At 41.8% G+C, this 21268-nt stretch overlaps 1 long non-coding RNA gene across 1 annotated transcript; it reads right to left on the minus strand.

Moving 5' to 3' along the window:
• Positions 1 to 367: 367 nt before the first annotated feature.
• On the minus strand, positions 368 to 20774 carry LOC147917951 (uncharacterized). The gene is made up of 3 exons (XR_015555241.1): positions 20578 to 20774; positions 10196 to 10483; positions 368 to 494 (listed from the first exon to the last, which is right to left on the minus strand). It is a non-coding gene; the product is annotated as an uncharacterized LOC147917951 (long non-coding RNA).
• Between the last annotated feature and the right edge of the window lie 494 nt (positions 20775 to 21268).

A 21268-nucleotide genomic window follows, 5' to 3' on the forward strand; every position in this document is an offset into this window, starting at 1 on the left:
AGTGCCAGGCCTCGTCCTAAGCATTTGCATGTATTAATTCACTTAATTCTTACAACAGCCCTCTGAGATAAGGACTGTAATTATCATTCCCATTTTATGGAAGGGAAAATTGAGGAGCTAAGTGGCACAGCCCAGGCCTCTGACCCTGGAGTCTGCATATCCACCACTGTGCCATGCCACCTCTTGTCAATAAGCAGGGCTGTGACTGTCCATCAATCAAGTCAGTGATTCGCACAGTGGATCCACACAGTAGCCCACAGCTAGGAGCCCACCCCAGGTCAGTGGTTCTTGCTTTTCTGGATCACAGACCCCCCTGAGGATCTGGTGGAAACTATAGACGCTCTACCGAGAAAAATGCGCACACACATACACACACACGCCATTTTATACACACTTTAGAATATTCACAGATCCCTCTCATGCCTTTCCATGGCAAGTGGGTGATGAAGGAAGAGTTCTGGGGTGAGTGCTTCAGCCAAGGGATATTCTCCAATCTGGAACGAAAGGGCAAGGCTTTAAGTTCTATAAGGTTCCATTATTGAGAGAGTGGAGACAAAATTCCATATCTACTTTTATTTACTTCACAAGAGAACAGAACAGAAAGCAGCCTGTCCTGAGAGTCCCCATCTTTGGATTAATCTAATTACCCAACTTCTTTCCCACACTCAAACAGCTGAACGCTGCTGGAGGAAATCTCGATAATTCTGCCGAGTTATGCCAGTGCACATTTATGGTTTCTAATCCCAGCAGGGTCTTTAACACTACTTGGCAACTCTTACTTGTACCAGAAAAACACTCACACCCAGTTCTCACGACGGCCATTCCAACCCTTTTTTAATGATTCTTTGAGCTTTAAAAGTTTCATGTGTTAGAAGAAGCACAATTGTACAGATTTTAATTTACATCCTCCAGGGTTTTTATCCAGTTTCTCTCCCCACTTGTCCTCTTGACTCTTTCACTTATTTGTTTATTTGCATATTTATTTAATTAGAGGCTACCATGCCTGGCACTGGGCTAGGCTCTGGGATACCTACCAAGGTCTCTGTTCCCACGGAGCTTATAGCCCAAAGAAGAAGACTATCATTCAACAAATCATTACAAATATGTAGAGGGGTACTCAAGGGAAAGTAGAGAGTATTATTGAATGTGTTGATCTGGGGGTTTCAGGAAGGCCTCCCTGAGGAAGTTACATTAAAGCTGAGTCTCGATGGATGATATGTCAGTTAGGAATGCTTTGGGCTGGAGACAACAGAAAACCTGACTAACAGTGAAACCATAAGGATGTCTATTGTTTCTTTAAGAAGTCTGGAAGCAAGGGGTTCCAGGGTTTTTAAGTGGCTCAACATATCAAGAGCCATGAGCTGACATTTCTGCAATTCTCTTGGCTTTTCCCTCAGTCATAAGAGGAAGCCACAGATTCAAGTGTGACTTCCTTACATAACATCATCCCAAAGCAAAAAGAAGAGAAAGAGCTCCAGTTCCCAAACAGCTCTCTTGCAAAAGGGCACAAAAATTCATCCACAATTTCTCAGAAGTTTTCCTCTTGTGTCTTTTCACCCAAAAGTAGGTTATATACCCACCTCAGATGGGCAAAGAGGAAGAGGGTTACCATGATTGACTTAGACCAATCATGATTTATCCCACAGCACAGTGAGGACCTTACCTTCTCTGAAGATATTGCTCCCTATTGGACCCCTCAGTTCAGGGTGAAAGGGACCACCAATTCTGGATATGGAAGCCTAGATAATTCAAACCAACCCTTACACCAATAACGACTTAAAAAAAAAAAAAACTTTAAAAAGTCATCTTAAAAGTATCAGAGAAGTAACCAGATTTGAGGAATTACTGACTTGAGACGCTGAGATACTGACGAGGATGGGGAACTAGAGAAGTGAAGCCTTCTCTGAAGGCTGCCTATGCCTTGATGTTTTTGTTCTGGAAAAATCTGAGCTGTAATTCTGGCAGCCTTGAGGGGTGAGGGTGGAAATTTCAGAGTCACAATCCTGCCAGGAATGGGGACCCTACTGAACATCTCTCTGCACTGGCTGTGATGCTGAAGGGATGCATGCTGGGTGTAAGAGAGACCTAGAAAAAAGCAAGCCCTGAACTTGATTTAAGGTGGTCCAGATTGCTAGTGCCCTTAGGAGCTGGCAAAATAATAAGTTCTCTTTAGAGGAAGACAATATTATCTTGAGTCTCAAGGTATTTCTTTTTTTTTTTTTAAACTTTTTAAATTTTATTTATTTATTTATTTTTCCCCAAAGCCCCAGTAGATAGTTGTATGTCATAGCTGCACATTCTTCTAGTTGCTGTATGTGGGACACGGCCTCAGCATGGCCGGAGAAGCAGTGCGTCGGTGTGCGCCCGGGATCCGAACCCAGGCCACCAGCAGCAGAGCGCGTGCACTTAACCGCTAAGCCACGGGGCTGGCCCTCAAGGTATTTCTATAAATAATTTTTCAAAAACAATGTCCAGCACACAAAGATATCCCAAGGACATAAGACAGCATGAATAACAGTAGGTACAATAGATAATAGAAATAGACTTATTACAGGGCCTCCAGATATTGAAATTATCAGCATAGGTTACAAAACAATTATGCTTGTTATGTTCAAGGAATAAAAGCCAAGAATGAAAAATTTGGCTGAGAACTGGAAACTTAAAAAAATGATATAGCAAATTTAAACAGGAAAAAATGTAAATTCTGGAGCTTAAAACTACAATAACCAAAATTAAGAATGGAAACAGAGAGTTTTAGCAGCAGATTAGAAACAGCAGAAGGGAAAATTAATGAACTGGAATATAGGTTGGAAGAAAATATCTAGAAGACCCATAATGGAGTAAAAAGATAGAAAATGCAGAGGAGTGGGTTAGAGACACGGATGTCAACATGAAAAGGTCTAAATAGAGTCCCATAAAGGAAAGAATGGACATAGGCAATATTTGAAGGAAAAATGGCTCAAGTTTTTCCAGACATGATGAAACACATCTAATCATACATTTAAGAATCCAACAAATCCTAAGCAGGATAAATAAAAAAGAAACCCATTTGGGGCCGGCCTGGTGGCGTAGTGGTTAAGTTCGTGAGCTCCGATTCAGTGGCCTGGGGTTCGCAAGTTCGAAACCTGCATGTGACCTAAGCACTGCTCATCAGGCCATGCTGTGGCAGCATCCCACATACAAAATGGAGGAAGACTGGCACAGATGTTAGCTCAGGGACAATCTTCCTCAAGCAAAAAGAGGAAGATTGGCAATGGATGTTAGCTCAGAGCCAATCTTCCTCACCAAAATAAAATAAAATAAATAAAAATAAAAATAAAATAAATTACAGATTCCCTTGAAACAAATAAAAAATATAAAGTCTTAAAAAAAAATTAAAAACAAAGCAACCCACCGCCTTACACATACTACAGAAAACCAAAGACAAAGAGAAAATAGTAAAAGCAGCCAGAGTGAAACAAATAAATTATCTTCAAAAGCCACAACATTTGGAGGACTCACACTTCTGAATGTCAAAGTTTACTACAAAGCTACAGTAATCAAGACAGTGTGGTGTTGGCATAAGGGTAGACATATAGGTCAATGGACTAGAATTCAGAATCCAGAATGAATCCTCACATTCATGGTCAATTGATTTTCAGCATGGGTACCAAAAATTCAATGGGGAAAGAACAGTCTTTTCAACAAATGGTTATGGGACAACTGTATACCCACATACAAAGAAGGAAATTGGACCCCTACCTCATGTCATATGCAAAAATTAACTCAAAATGGGTCAAAGACCTAAGTGTAAGAGCTAAAACTATAAAATTCTTAGAAGAAAACAAACATAGGAGTAAATCTTCATGACCTTGGGTTAGGCAGTGATTTTCTAGATATGACACCAAAAGCATACAACTAAAGAAAAAATAGATTAAGTGGACTATATGAAAATTAAAAGCTTTTGTACTTTAAAGGATACCATTATAAAAGTGAGAAGACAATCCACCGAATGGGAGGAAATATTTGCAAATGATATATCTGATAAGGAAATTTAATCTACACTATATAAAGAACTCTTACAGGGGGCCAACCCGGTGGTGTAGTGGTTAAGTGCACGCGCTCTGCTTCAGTGGCCCAAGGTTCGCCAGTTCGGATCCCGGGCGAGCACCGACATGCTGCTTGTCAAGCCATACTGTGGTGGCATCCCATATAAAGTGGAGGAAGATGGGCACAGATGTTAGCCCAGGGCCAGTCTTCCTCAGCAAAAAAAAAGAGGAGGATTGGCAGATGTTAGCTCAGGGCTGATCTTCCTCACACACACACAAAAAAACCACAATGAAATAGCACTTCACACCCACCAGGATGCCAAACTTAAAAAGACAGATAGCGGCCAGCCCAGTGGCACAAGCGGTTAAGTCGAGCACTCTGGTTTGGCAGCCCGGGGTTCACAGGTTCAGATCCTGGGCGCGCACCAACGCACCGCTTGTCAAGCCATGCTATGGCAGCATCCCATATAAAGTAGAGGAAGATGGGCATGGATGTTAGCTCAGGGACAATATTCCTCAGCAAAAAAAGAGGAGGATTGGCATCGGATGTTAGCTCAGGGCTGATCTTCCTCACACACACACACACACAAAAAAAGACAGATAATAACAAATGTTGATGAGGTTGTAGAGAGTTTGGAACGCTCTTATACTGCTGCTGGGAATGTAAAATAGTGCGGCCACTTTGGAAAACAATCTGGTAGTTCCTCAAAAGGTTAAACATAGGATTACCAGGTGACCCAACAATTCTACTCCTAGGTATATACCCAAAAGAAATAAAAACATTTGTCCACACAAAAATTTGTATATGAATATTCATAGCAGAATTATTAACAGCCAAAAAGCGGAAACAACCCAAATGCCCATCAGCTGATGAATGGATAAATAAAATGTGCTATATCCATACAATGGAATATTATTCAGCCATAAAGAGGAACAAAGTCATGATACATGCTACAGCATGGATGAACCTTGAAAATATTATGCTAAGTAAAAGAAGGCAGACTCAAAAGGCCACATATTAAATGATTCCCTTTATATGAAATTTATAGAATAGGCAAAAATCTGTAGGGACAGAAAGTAGATTAGGGGTTGCCTAGGGCTGGCTGGGGGGCGTTAATTGTGGATACGGGGAATGAAGATAACTGCTAAAAGGTACAGGGTCTCTTTTTGGGGTGATAAAAGTGTTCTAAAATGGTCTGTGGCATGGTTACCCAACTTTTGTGACTATACTAAAAACCACTGAATTGTATACTTGAAGTAAATGGGTGAGTTATATGGTAAGTGAATTATATCTCAGTGAAGCTGTTACAAAAAAAAAGAACATAGAACAGCTGGGACAAACTGAAACTAAGAGATTTAAATCCAAAAATACCACTCATTATATTAAATGTAAATGGACCAAATGCTCCAGTAAAAAGACATGGTTGTCTGACTGGATTTTTTTTTTAAATCCAACTATATGCTCTTTACTAGAGATAAAGAGGGATACTTCATAATTATAAAAAGGTTCAATTCACCAGGAAGATATAAAAATTCTAAATTTGTTATACTAATAACATGACCTCAATGTATTTAAAGCAAAAATTAAAAGAAACAAATATCCAATCATAGTAGAAATTTTCACATACTCTTTCAGTAGACAAAAAAAAAAAAATTCGTAAAGATATAGGAGATTTGAATAACACTATTAACCAACTTTACCAAATAAATATATAGAACCTCATACCTGAAAAACTGCAAAATACACATTCCTTTCAAACACACATACAGTATTTACAATAATTGACCATATACTAAGCCATAAAGCTAGTTTCAACAAATCTGAATGATTGAAATGATTCAGAGTTTATTCTTTAGCCACAATGCAATTATGCTAGAAATAAAAAAACAAAAGGATAGCTAGAAAACCCCATATGTTTGGAAATAAAACAATATACTTCTAAATAATCCATGGATCAAAGAAGAAATTATAATGAAATTTAGAAGTCTGAACATAATAATTAAAAAATATTGCATATCAAAAGTTTTTGGAGATGGCCAATAGGCACATGAAAAGATGCTCAACATCACTAGTCATCAGGGAAATGCAAATCAAAACTACACTAAGATATCACCTTACACCCCTTAGAATGGCTATAATCACCAAGACAAAAAGCAACAAATGCTGGAGAGGCTGTGGAGAAACGGGAACCCTAATCCACTGCCGGTGGGAATGCAAACTGGTGCAGCCTCTATGGAAAACAGTATGGAGATTCCTCCAAAAATTAAAAATAGAGGGCCGGCCCCATGGCTTAGCGGTTGAGTGCGCGCGCTCTGCTGCTGGCGGCCGGGGTTCGGATCCCGGGCACGCACCTACGCACCACTTTTCCGGCCATGCTGAGGCCGCGTCCCACATACAGCAACTAGAAGGATGTGCAGCTATGACATACAACTATCTACTGGGGCTTTGGGGGAAAAAAATAAACAAATAAAAAATTATTAAAAATTAAAAATAGAAATACCTTATGATCCAGCTATCCCACTACTGGGTATCTACCCAACGAACCTGAAATCAACAATCCAAAGAGGCTTATGCACCCCTATGTTCATTGCAGCATTATTCACTATAGCCAAGACATGGAAGCAACCCAAGTGTCCCTCGATTGATGACTGGATAAAGAAGATGTGGTATATATATACCATGGAATACTACTCAGCCATAAAAAAAGACAAAATCGTCCCATTTGCAACAACATGGATGGACCTGGAGGGTATTATGTTTTATTTTTTTACTTATTTTTTATTTTTTGTGAGGAAGATCAGCCCTGAGCTAACATCCATGCTAATCCTCCTCTTTTTGCTGAGGAAGACCGGCTCTGAGCTAACATCTATTGCCAATCCTCCTCCTTTATTTCCCCAAAGCCCCAGTAGATAGTTGTATGTCATAGCTGCACATCCTTCTAGTTGCTGTATGTGGGACGCGGCCTCAGCATGGCCGGAGAAGCGGTGCATCGGTGTGCGCCCAGGATCCGAACCCGGGCCGCCAGCAGCGGAGCACGCGCACTCAACCGCTAAGCCATGGGGCCGACCCTGGAGGGTATTATGTTAAGTGAAATAAGCCAGAAAGAGAAAGACAAACAGTGCATGATTTCACTCAAATGTGGAAGATAAACCAACACACGCACAGACAGAACTGTTTGGTGGTTACCAGGGGCTAGGGGAGTGGGGGGTGGGCACAAGGGGTGGAGGGATGCACTTAGATGGCAACTGATAAACAATAATGTACAACAAAAATTTCACAATAAAAAAAAAAAAGTTGTTGGAGGAGCTGGCCCCATGGCATAGTGGTTAAGTGTGCGCACTCCACTGCTGGCAGCCCAGGTTTGGATCCTGGGCGCGCACCAACGCACCGCTTGTCAGGCCATGCTGTGGTGGCATCCCATATAAAGTAGAGGAAGACAGGCACAGATGTTAGCCCAGGGCCAGTCTTCCTCAGCAAAAAGAGGAGGATTGTCATGAATGTTAGCTCAGGGCTGATCTTCCTCACAAAAAAAAAAAAAAGTTTTGGATACAAGCTATTCGTTTTCTGTTTACGTAGTTACATTAGAAACTATGTTTCTAATAGTTACACAGTTACATTAGAAAAGAAGAGGGCCGGCCCCATGGCTTAGTGGTTAAGGGCTTGCGTTCTGCTACTGGCGGCCCAGGTTCGGATCCTGAGCACACACCGACGCACGGCATGTCGGGCCATGCTGAGGCCGCGTCCCACATACAGCAACTAGAAGGCTGTGCAACTATGACATACAACTATCTACTGGGGCTTTGGGGAAAAACAAAAAAAAAGGAGGCTTGGCAATAGGTGTTAGCTCAGAGCCGGTCTTCCTCAGCAAAAAGAGGAGGATTAGCATGGATGTTAGCTCAGGGCTGATCTTCCTCACAAAAAAAAAAAAAAGAAAGAAGAAAAGGGGTCGGCCCGGTGGCGCAGCAGTTAAGTGCGTGCACTCTGCTTCGGTGGCCAATGGCTCGCAGATTTGGATCCCAGGCATGCACCGATGCACCGCTGGTCAAGCCATGCTGTGGCGGCACTCCATATAAAGTAGAGGAAGATGGGCACGGATGTTAGCCCAGGGCCAATCTTCCTCAGCAAAAAGAGGAGGATTGGCATTGGATGTTAGCTCAGGGCTGATATTCCTCACACACACAAAAAAAGAAAAGCTGAAAATTAATGAACTAAACATGCATCAGAAAAGTAGAAAAAGAATAGCAAATTAAACTTGATGAAATTAGCAAGAAGGACATAATAAAGATAATTGAAAACATACACAAAATAGAATAAAAATAAAACAGATGTTGGTACTTTGAGAAGACTAATGAAATTGATAAACCTTTGGTGAGAAGAAAAAGAAAAAAAAGAGAGAAGGCATAAATGAACCCTATAAGGAATGAAAAGCAGGGCATTACCATAGTTCCTGCAGAACTTAAAAAGAAACCAAGAGGACAATATGAACTTTAGGCTAAAGCATTTGAAAACTTTTTTGAAATGGGTAAATACCCAAGGGGGAAAATGACACTTCCCAAAATTTTACCCCAAAAGAAACAGGAATTCTGAATAGACCAATAACTTAACAGAATTGAAAAACTAGTCAAACATTTTCCCACAAAGCATGTTCCAGGCCCACATGGCTTCATCAGTGACTTCTATCAAACATTTACAGAAGAAATGAGGTCTCTACTAAAGAAACTCTTTTAGAAAATAGAAGTAATTATACTTACCAACTCATTCTGAGGCTAGTATTTTACTATGTATACAATGTATTGTATACTGTAAAATGTACTGTGAATATATAAAATTTTTTTTATATATTATGATGTCTTCATATCCTAAAAAAAAAAACTTGGGGCCAGCCTCATGGCCTAGTGGTTAAGTTCGGTGCACTCTCCTTCAGTGGCTGGGGTTTGGTTCCCAGGCATGGACCTACACCACTTGGTGGCCATGCTGTGGTGGCGACCCACATACAAAATAGAGGAAGATTGGCATGGATGTTAGCTCAGGGGAATCTTCCTCAAGCCAAAAAGAGGGAGATTGGCAACAGATGTTAGCTCAGGGTGAAACTTCCTCAGCAAAAAATAAAAAAAACAAAAAACTTTCTGGCTGGAGAGAGACAATTCTTAGAGATAGTCGGGAGCATAATCCAGAGCCACACCTCCTCTATCTGGCCCTTGTACCCCAGGAGGCAATATTCCTCTCCCCTAATCATCCCAGGGCCAGGTGCCAGGCAACTAGGGACCACCCCAATAGTCCAGAGCTGCCTGAAATTATTCAAACTAGCCAGTCCTAAATTGTTCACCCTGCCCGGTCTTGCCTTTCCCACAGAAACCCCAATAAAGGCTGTGGCCTAAACCTTCCCCCACTCCACTGTCTTCTGCTCTAGGACCAGTAAGTATAATGAACTTTTTTTTTCCTGAGCCTCTCTTCTGTCTCCTTTTGTGGCCACACATAGGACTGACTATCTCATAAAAACAACAAAACACATAATCTTGATACCAAAGCCTGATAAAGACAGTATGAGGAAGAAAAATTACAGGTAAATCTCAGTCATGAACAATGACACAAAAATTCTAAACAAAATATTAGGAAGTTGAATCTAGCAATATATAAAAAAGAACGCTACATCATGTCCAAGTTGTGTTGATTATTATTTTAATAATGCAAGCTAAGTTTAACTTAAAAAAAAATCAATTGGGGCCGGCCCCAAGGCGTAGCAGTTAAGTGCGTGCGCTCCGCTGTCAGGCCATGCTGTGGCAGCGTCCCATATAAAGTGGAGGAGGATGGGCACGGATGTTAGCCCAGGGCCAGTCTTCCTCAGCAAAAAGAGGAAGATTGGCATGGATGTTAGCTCAGGGCTGATCTTTCTCACACACACAAAAAAATCAATTAATGAATTTACCACATTAACAAACCTAACAAGAAAAACCATAGATCATCTCAATAGCTGCAGGAGAAATATTCAACAAGATTCAACACCCGTTTATGATATACTAAACTCTTAGCAAACTAGGAATAAAAAGAACTTTCTTAATATGATGAAGCATAGCTACAAAGCACTAACAGCAAACATCCTGTTAGTGGTGAAATGTTGAAAACTTTTCCCTTGAGATCAGTGATTTATTGCTATGTAGCAAATTACCTTAACACTTAGTGGATTAAAACAACAAGCATGTATTATCTCATGGATTCTGTGCATTAGGAATTTGGAAGTGCTTAACTGGGTGGCTCTGGGTCTTTCATGAGGTTGCAGTCCAGAAGTCAGCTGGCATTACAGTCGTCTAAAGGCTTGCCTGGGGCTAGAGGATCCTTCAAAGTCACTCAGGTGGTTGTTAGCAGGAGGCCTCAGGTCTTTACTTGTTGGCTGGAGTCCTCAGTTTCTCACCACGTGGACCTCTCCTCACAAGACGGCAGCTGGCTTACCCTAGAACTAGTTTCCAAGAGAGAGAGGCAGATGCCACTATGTCTTTTATGTCCTAGCTTTATGTCCTTTTAAGTGACATATCATCACTTCTGCCAGGCTCCATTGGTCACACAAACAATATGAGAGGGGACTATACAAGGGTGTGAATACTAGTAGGAAAGGATCATTGGGGGCCATCTTGGAGGCTGTCTACCACAATTAGGAACAAAACAAGGTCAGGATGCCCTCTATCTCCACTTCCCATGAAGATTACTTGGAGGTTGGGCCAGCCCCGTGGCTTAGCAGTTAAGTGCGCACGCTCCGCTGCTGGCGGCCTGGGTTCGGATCCGGGGCATGCACTGACACACCGCTTCTCTGGCCATGCTGAGGCCGCATCCCACATACAGCAACTAGAAGGATGTGCAGCTATGACATACAATTATCTACTGGGGCTTTGGGGGGAAAACAAATAAATAAAATCTTTAAAAAAAAAAAAAAAGATTACTTGGAGCTTTATCCAGGGTGGTAAAAAAGAAAAAGAAATAAAAGGCAAAAGACTAGAATGAAGAAACAAAAGTACTGATATTCACAGTGGATGTGACTATCTGCATAGAAAATCTTAAAGACTCTACAGCTAAGAGGCATCTTCTTTCCCTCCCACAGCCACCTCCAGAGGCCTGAGCCTACGCCCTCGCCTTGCAGTTCTTCACAGGCCAGCTCCACTGAAGGGGAGTTAGAGGTCCTCGGGGATAGGCAAGGTTGCCCTGAAAAAAACTGAAGCTAAGTGAAAAAAGACAGGAAAGGCAAAATCTTCAGAGTAAAGAAAAAGTCTAAACAACATAAAAAGGAAGCAAAAGAGAGCATTAAATTAGAAGAAAAACAAAACAAAACGAGAATGTTATGTGAAGAACTCCTCAAAGAAAAGGGAGGAGGAGGAAGAAAGGAAGAAAATTTACTAGAGAAAACAAGAGAGTGAAAACTAGGAGGGGCCGCCTTGGGCGCACAGGAGATAGGGAAGCCAATCTGGGCCACTTTACACCAGGGCTTATCAGAGGTCCTTGGACTGCCCTTCACAATAGTTGAACAACTACTTTGTAGATGCATGTTTCTAGTAGCCCTAGAAACAAATTTTTTAGGTTTTTTTTAGCAGATAAAAACAAATTTTCAAGAAGGAAGAAGTTCTACTTTACCTGTTTATTTTTTACAAACTTAGATAAAATGTGTTTTTTTATGAGGCTGTTGATTTTTCTACACCACCATAAATTAGTGGCATTTTGAATAAAGAAGATTTTTATTGTCTTGAGTATAAACTTAACATTTCACAGGCAGGGAAGGGGGGTAGTTTTCATAATGGATAAACAAATTTTGGTGAAATACAAAGCATAAATCAATGGCAATTGGAATCATAATCATGCATTTAACATGTTCTAAACACTTTAAATGGTCTATCTTCTATGCCCATGTTTTAAAAAATAATTTTATTGGAAGCATATTCTGTGTATGACATAATTCACTCCTTTCAGGTGTACAATTCAGTGTTTTTAGTAAATTTGCCAAGTTGTGTAACTGTCAACATATATCAGTTTTAAAACATTTTCATCACTCTAATAAGATCCCTCATGCACATTTATTCTTAATCCTGTTCCCCCTCTCCTACCCCAGGCAACCACTAATCTACTCTCTGTCTCTATAGCTTTGCCTATTCTGGATATTTCATATACATAAAATCACACTGTGAGGCCTCTTGTGTCTGACTTATTTCATTGAGCATAATGTTTTTTTTAATTGGTCATAATAGTTTATAACATTGTGAAATTTTGGTTGTACATTATTGTTTGTCAGTCACCATATACATGCCTCCCTTCACCCCTTGTGCCCACCCCCAACCCCCTTGCCCCTGGTAACCATCATACAGTTCTCTCTGTTTGTGTGGTGGTTTACATTCCACATGTGAGTGAAATCATGCAGTGTTGAACATGTTTTTGATGTTCATCCATGCCATAGCATGTATCTGTTCTTTGTCCCTTTTAATTGCTGAATTATATTCCATTGTATGAATATATCACATTTTGTCTGTCCATTCTCCAGCTGATGGACATTTAGGAGGTTTCCATTTTGGTTATTATGAATAATGCTGCTAAGATCATTTGTGTGCACGTCTCTATGTGGATATGTTTTTATTTCTCTTGGGTAGACACCAAAGTGGAATTGCTGGGTCATATGGCAAATGTATGTTTAACCTTCTGAGAAACTGCCAGTTTTCCAAAGTGACTGTACCATTTTTTTTTCCCACCAGCAATGTTAGAGGCTTCCCATTTCTCCACAACCTTAGCAACACTTGTTATTGTTTTTTTGATTATAACCATTATAGTGGGTGTAAAATGGGACTTCGTTGTCGTTTTGATTTGCATGTCCCTAATCACAAATGATATTGAGCATCTTGTCATGTGCTTATTAACAATTTTTATATCGTCTTATGTGAAACGTCTGTGCAAATCTTTTGCCCATTTTTTGATTACGTTTTTTTTCTTATTATTGAGGTGGAAGTGTTCTGGATATTCTCTTCTGGATATACACTATGTTGTTTTTCAGTAGAATTGTCTCTCACACACAACTATACTCTGGTCCTGGATCTCCCTCTCCGAATGCATGCTATCCCTGACATCTTTGGTAGTGGTAGTCTAGTTTTTCCTAATAACTTTGATAATGTGCTATGAAAGCCTAGAAATTTTTATTGAGTATATGGTGTTTATAATATTAAAATTTTTAAAAATTTTAGATTAACACTGTCTGTATCAGTTTCTTATGGCTGCTAGTAACAAATTACCACAAATTTAGGGCTTAAACAACAGAAGTTTATTCTCTTACAGTTCTGGAGGCCAGAACTCTGGAGGCCAGAGTCTTACAGAGCTAAAATCAAGGTGTCAGCAGGACTAGTTTCTTCTGGAGGTCCCAGGGAAAAATCTTTTGCTTGTTTCTTCCAGTTTCTGGTAGCTGCCCACATCAATCATTCTAATCTCTGCTGCCATAGTAAAATTCCTTCTCCTGTTTTGTTGTCACATCTCACTCTGCCTTTTTTTTTTTTTTTTTTTGTGAGGAAGATCAGCCCTGAGCTAACATCCATGCTAATCCTCCTCTTTTTGCTGAGGAAGACTGGCTCTGAGCTAACATCTATTGCCAATCCTCTTCCTTTTTTTTCCCCAAAGCCCCAGTAGATAGTTGTATGTCACAGTTGCACATCCTTCTAGTTGCTGTATGTGGGACGCGGCCTCAGCGTGGCCGGAGAAGTGGTGCGCCGGTGCACGCCCGGGATCTGAACCCGGGCCGCCAGTAGTGGAGCGCGTGCACTTAACCACCAAGCCACAGGGCCGGCCCACTGTGCCTCCTTCTTATGAGGACCTTTGTGATTACATTTAGGGTCCACCCAGATAATCCAGGATAATCGCCCCATCTCAAGGTCCATACCCTTAGTCACATCTGCAAAGTCCCTTTTGCCAAGTAAGGCAATATTCACGGTTCCAGAGATTAGGACCTGGATATCTTTGGGGGCCACTGTTCAGCTTACCACACAGTCCAATAGAAATATAATATAAGGTGAGCCACAAATACATGCCACATATGTAATTTTAAATTTTTTGTAGTTACATTTAAAAAAAAGTAAAATAAGACAGGTGAAATTAATTTTAATAAAATATTTCATTTAAAATATTTCATGATACCCAAAATATCATGTCAATATGTAATCAACACAAAAATCATTAATGAGATATCTTGCATCCTTTTTTCATGCTAAGTCTTTGAAATCCAGTGTTGTTTACACTTACAGTACATTGCAGTTCAAACCAGCCACATTTCAAGTCCTCAACACCCACAAGTGACTGGAGGGTACTGTATTGGACAGTATGACCGACTACCAAACTGGAAAGTCACTGGAATAACTATTCAGAAAAGGATGACAATGACACGGCTTTTCTATTTTTAATACTTACATAAAGGAATTTGTATAAACTATTCCTAATGTTTATGTCTGATCATTAAACAAACACCAAGACACTCTTGAAAAAGAACAAAGTGAGAGATATCAGAATTTGTTATAAAGCTATAGACTGTGTAGTACTGTGCAAGGATGAAGAAATACTAGAGGGGCCGGCCCTATGGTGTAGCGGTTAAGTGCGCGCGCTCCGCTGCTGATGGCCGGGGTTCGGATCCTGGGTGCGCACCGGTGCTCCACTTGTCAGGCCATGCTGTAGCGGCATCCCATATAAAGTGGAGGAAGATGGGCACAGATGTTAGCCCAGGGCCAGTCTTCCTCAGCAAAAAGAGGAGGATTGGCATGGATGTTAGCTCAGGGCTGATCTTCCTCGCCAAAAAAAGAAAAAATAATACTAGAGCAGGGGTTCAGAAATAAGCCCATGCAAATATGGACACTTGATTTATGACAAATGTGGCTCTGCAGAGCAGTGGGGAAATGACAGTCTTTTCAACAAATGGTGCTGGGATAACTGAATCTCCAAATGAAATAAAAAAATGAATCCTGACCCCTACCTCCCAGTATAAATAATAATAAACTCCAGGTGGATACTAGTCTTAAATAAGATAGGCAAAACAATAATACATCTCAGAAGATAGAATAGGAGAGGATCTTTGTGACCTGGGGGTAGGAGAAGATTTTTTAAAACAGATGGAAAAAGCACTAAACATAATAACAATTACATTAAATTTAAGAACATCTTTTTATCAAAGACACTATCAGGAGAGTGAACAGTCAAGCCACAGAGTAAATAAATAAAGAATGAACTACAAATCAATAAGGAAAAGTCTGAGAAAAGATGCAAGAGACTTGAGCAGGCATCTTAACAGAGGATATCGAAATGGCTAATCAACATATGAAAATGTGCTCAACCTCATTTATAGTCAGGGAAATGCAAATTAAACCCGCACTGAGATACCAACACAAATACACCAGAATGGCTAAACAGACAGACAACCTCATCAGTTGGTAAGGCTGTGGAACAAGGGAACTCGTATACACTCAGCAGGAGTGAAAATTAGTACAACCAATTTGGCATTATCGAGTTAGGTTGAAGGGATTCTATAACCCAGCAATTCAACTCCCAGCTGTATACCCAACAGAAATGAATGCAATACATACCATTTTTATATTAGCATATCTAAAATAGCCTAAAAATGGAAACAACTCAAATATCCATCAACAATAGAATAAATTGTGGTATATTTCTAAAATGGAATTGTATCTGAAAATGAGGGAACTACAGGTATATGGAATAATATGAATGCATGTTTAAAAAGCCAGACACACAAAAAATACATTCTGTCTGATTCCATTCTTATAAAGTTTTAAAATGGGCAAAACTAGGGCTGGCCCCGTGCCTTAGCAGTTGAGTGCGCGTGCTCCGCTGCTGGTGACCTGGGTTCGGATCCCGGGCACGCACCGATGCACCGCTTCTCCGGCCATGCTGAGGCCGCGTCCCACATACAGCAACTAGAAAGATGTGCAGCTATGACATACAACTATCTACTGGGGCTTTGGGGGAAAATAAATAAATAAATAAAATTATGAAAAAAAAATGGGCAAAACTAAATGATTGTGCATTATTCACAATAGCCAAAAGACGGAAACATCCCAAGTATCCATCAACAGATAAATGGATAAACAAAATGTGGTATATCCACACAATGGAGTATTATTCAGCTATAAAAAGGAATGAAGTTCTGATACATGCTACAACACGGATGAACCTTAAAAACATTATGCTAAGTGAAATGAGCAAGACACAGAAATACCTACAAATATTGAAGGTACTTACACAAGTTTCCTAGAATAGGCAAATTCACAGAGACAGAAAGTGGACTAGAGGTTACCAGAGGCTGGGGGGAGGTGGGAATGGGGAGTTATTGCTTAATGATTATAGAGTTTGTGGTGATGAAAAAGTTTTATTTATTTATTTATTTATTTTTTAAATTGTTTTTTTTTTAAAGAATGTTTAACTTACACAAAGTTAACTGTCTTCTTTTTTTATATATATATATATAATTTTTATTTATTTATTTATTTCCCCCAAAGCCCCAGTAGATAGTTGTATGTTATAGCTGCACATCCTTCTAGTTGCTGTATGTGGGACGCGGACTCAGCATGGCCGGAGAAGTGGTGCGTCGGTGTGCGCCCGGGATCCGAACCAGGGCCGCCAGCAGCGGAGCGCACACACTTAACCGCTAAGCCACAGGGCCGGCCCTGAAAAAGTTTTAGAAATAGAGAGTAGTGATGGCTGCACAACATTATGAATGTAATTAATGCCAATGAATTGTACACTTAAAAATGGTTAAAATGGCAAATTCATGTTATATGTATTTTACCACAATATTAAAAAATTAATAATGTAGTATACCAAAAACCATTTAATTGTACACTTTAAAAGGGTGAATTATGGGGCTGGCCCCATGGCTTAGCGGTTAAGTGCGCGTGCTCTGCTACTGGCGGCCCAGGTTCAGATGCCGGGCGCGCACCAACGCACCGCTTCTCCAGCCATGCTGAGGCTGCGTCCCACATACAGCAACTAGAAGGCTGTGCAACTATGACATACAACTATCTACTGGGGCTTTGGGGAAAAATAAATAAATAAATAAATAAAATAAAAGGGTGAATTATATGGTATGTGAATTATACCTCAATAAAGCTTTTTTAAAAAAACCTAAATTGGGCCGGCCCTGTGGCTTGGTGGTTAAGTGCGCGCGCTGCAATGCTGGCGGCCCGGGTTCGGATCCCGGGTGCGCATCGAGGCACCACTTCTCCGTCCATCCTGAGGCCGAGTCCCACATGCCGCAACTAGAAGGATGTGCAGCTATGACATACAACTATCTGCTGGAGCTTTGGGGGGAAAAAATAAAATAAATAAAATCTTTAAAAAAAAAAAAAAAAAACCTAAATGATTGTTTTTAGGATTCATATTTACGTGGTAAAACTATACAGAAAAAGCAAGTAAATGATCACTATAAATATCAGGACAGCAGGACAGTGGTTACTTTACAGGTGTGGGACGAGTCTAAACCAGAGAGCAGCAGCATGGGGGCCTCTGGGGTGCTGGCAATGTCCTTTTCCTTGACCTGGGTGGTTGTTGCCAGGAGTCTCATTTTATAATAATCTATTGAACTACACATTTATGTTTAGCACACTTTTTAAATGTGTATTATTTTTCACAATGCTTTTTTAAAAAAGTATAAATTCAGCAAGAACAAAGCATTGGGGGGTTGGGGGAGGATGGCTTGTTGAGTAGACAAGAAGTGTCTGCCACAGGAGAACAGAGCTGCCCCATCTGAGCAGAGGAGGAAGAGAGTTCTACGTGGGAGAGCAGCGTGTGCAAGTCCCCAAAGCACAAAAGAATGTGGTGAACCTGAGGAACTGAAAGGTGACCAGGCCAGTTCCAACTGCGCTGAGAGAGCAAGAGGGAACAGTGTGTGTGACGAAGCACGAGGACTGGGCAGAGGCCAGATGGTGGAAGGCCAGGCAGGCATATGCGGGTGTTTTAGACATCTAGACTCACTAAGGGAACAGTGAGACGTCACGAAGGGTTTTAAAGCAGCGAAGTGAGCTGATCAAATCAGTTAGCAGGTCATTCTGCCTGGAGCATGGGGCATGGACTGGACAGGGCCAGGAGTAGGAGCCAGGAGACCAGTTAGGAATTCGTTTCCATAACCTGAGGGTTAGTGGAAACTTGGACTAGGGTGGAAGCAGTGGAAAGGTGAGGAATGCAGTGTCCTCTGCCCTGTGAGCATTTCACAACTCTGTTCAACTATATGCAGTGCTATCTCATTTTTTTATGTAGTTAAAAATACTTTTTTTATATTATGTACCCTATTATATTAGATACGACACTTGTACCCTGCTATATACAGTACACGATTACACATACATACTTGTACATATGTTTGTATAGAGTTGTGTACACAAAACCATGATGACTAGATTTTATGAGTAATTTAAGGGATTTCTAGAGGTTATGTTGACTATATAACTTTTGCCTTATCTTTATTTATTTTTTCCCCCAAAGCGCCAGTAGATAGTTGTATGTCATAGCTGCACATCCTTCTAATTGCTGTATGTGGGATGTGGCCTCAGCATGGCCAGAGAAGCGGTGCGTCAGTGCGCGCCCGGGATCTGAACCCGGGCCGACCAGCAGCGGAGCGTGAGCACTTAACCACTAAGCGATGGGGCCGGCCCTGCTTTTGCCTTATCTACTGACTTTAAAACCTAACCTTAGTGTAAGGTGGACTCCACTGCTGATGGATTTAAGAGATATTTATGGGATTTGGTGACTGACTGGAATAGAAGGGAGAAGGAGAGGGATTAATTGAAGAATGATATTCCCAGGTCTCTTGCCTAAACAACTGAGTAGATGGTGGTTCTATTTATTGAGATGGAGCCCACCGGTATAGGAATAGTTGGAGGGTAGAGATTATAGATCATTTTCTCAATATTTTATGAAATATTTCAAAAATGCAGAAAAGTTGAGAGACTGTATAGTGAACACCCATATACTCACTACCTAGACTCTACAACTCACTTGTTATATTTTCTTTTTCACATCCTCCCATATTCCCAGAAGACTTCATCTTTGAACAAGCTGAGTTTGTGGTATCTAAGGGACTTCCACGTGTCGTATCTAATAGGCCGCTGATCTAGAGTACAGAAGTACATTTAAGAGCAGGCTGCACATGCCACGTCCCCTTCTTTGCCTCCCATTCACACTCAATTCCCTAGAATTTGGTTTCTGACATCTTCTTCTGAAGGTGCTTTCACTAAGACCACCAACTACCGAGGACTCCAAAATGGAACTTATTACCATCCTCCTGTAAACCCCGCTCCTCCTCCCGTATATCCTACCTTACAGTGACCCAAACCTCAAACTTGGGAGTCATCCTAAACACTTCCTGGAGCAAACAGGTGCTGTCAATTCTGTCTCCTAAGTTTTTTTAAAAGATGTCCCCTCTTTCTTCAATCCCTGTACCATTCACAAAGTTCTAGATCTCGGAATTTCTCATAGTTTTATTAACATCGAAGAATTAGTTTCAGCCTCTGAACTGGTCCCTGTCTCTATCCTCTCTCCAGCTCATCTATTCCTACCCACCTGTCTGTCCACCTAATTGAGCTTTTTTTTTTTTTTTTTTTTTTAAATCTGTTCACATCACTTTTACAATCCTTTACAGGTGCTTATCCCCAGGTTGGCATGACATCTATAGTCCTTCAAGAACTTCCAGAAAGCATGACTAAGCCTAAATTTCCAACCTCATGCCTAGCTACTCTCCCACACCAGTTACTACTTAGTGGCTCTTCAAATATACAAACCACACTTTCTGCTTTATTGCCTCCTCCAAGACCTCCTTGAAAGCCAGGCTAGTGGCTCCCACAGAATCCTGAGACTACGTCTATCATTAGATATTCAAGTCTCTACAGAACTAAAAACCCTTGAGGGCGGTGTTTTAGTCTTCTTTATAGCCAGAACACTTAGCACTCTGCCTAACACAGAACAGACACTTTAGTCTAGCTGAACTTGGCTAACACCAAGTGCTTTGTACATCCTCCCCTTCCAGCAAAATCCTACTCAAGCTTGAATTCCTCCATGAAGCTTTCCTGGGCCCCTCCACGTATTTAGGGGCTCTGACTCATTTATGCACCGCCCCTGATCTTAACAAATTGTATTTTAATAGTTTATCTATTAAACTAATTGCCGTAAATGTTAACGCTTTCACCTTTTCTTGAGAACAGCAATCCTATCCATGCTTCTGAGCCCTATTCAAAGCCAGGTCCTCCATTCACTAGTTGGAGGATTCCTAGCGAGAATTATTTCTAACTCTGAGCTCCTGATGCTTATACCTATTTAGCACTTGATTTCTTTCGCTGTAGCTGCTTATTGCTTTTCTGGTTCCCCTCCTCTCCTCCCCGATAGACTGTAAACTCCTAGGGCCTGGGACCCACTCGTCTCTGACTGCCCCTGAAGCACTTGGCGCGGCGCTTTGCAAATGCGGCCCTAAAGCATCTCCGGGAAGGTCCTGGAGGGACAGAGCCCTTTCGAGAACTCTCTGCCGGCGGCTCCGCTAGCCCGTACCTGCACGACCGGAGCTCCGCCCACGCCACGAGCTCATTCCGACCCGGGCACAGAGGGAAAACATGCCGGTCGGAGCCGGGGAAGAGCAGGCCCTGGCCTCTCCCCGCCCAGTCCCTGGGTCCTGGCGGCAGCCGGAGGCACGTCGGTCGACCGCGCAAGCTCGGTGACGCTCTCCAAGCGCCTGTCGCGAGCGCGAGGCCCGGGTCGCCCAGGCTCGGGTGGGCGGGGTTGCCGGTGCAGGGGCGGGGCCCAGTGCAGCCCTCGCCCGCCCATTGGCCCCCGTGCTGACGGACAGGCGAAGGAGCTGCTAAGACGCTGCTTGGTTAGAAACGGCCATCAGGGCAAAATATAACTAAGGAAATAAATAAAAGGCTGTGGAGGAGGGGAGGAGAGAATGGTGAGTGTCGACTTGAGAGCGGCTGGGACATGACGGCGGTCCTCGGTTCACCCTCTTCCGCCATAACCGGGACCCGGGAAGTCCCGCTTTCTGGAAAGTTGTCCTGGGAGCAGTCACGGAGGACTCGTCCCCACAGGACCCGAGTCTTCATTCCAGTTCTTTCAGCTCCAGTTTTGTGGCTCCGGTTTCCTGCGGGCAGCCTCCAAGGGCTGGAGGGAGTCCTGCCACCCTGTGGTCCAGCTCAGGTGTAGGGGCTACAGCCCCCACCCCTCGGGCACTGGCAGATACTGTGCG

The sequence above is a fragment of the Ceratotherium simum genome, chromosome 2 (genome assembly GCF_057802395.1).
Source record: "Ceratotherium simum simum isolate JZ-2026a chromosome 2, ASM5780239v1, whole genome shotgun sequence".
NCBI classification, from domain to species: domain Eukaryota; kingdom Metazoa; phylum Chordata; class Mammalia; order Perissodactyla; family Rhinocerotidae; genus Ceratotherium; species Ceratotherium simum.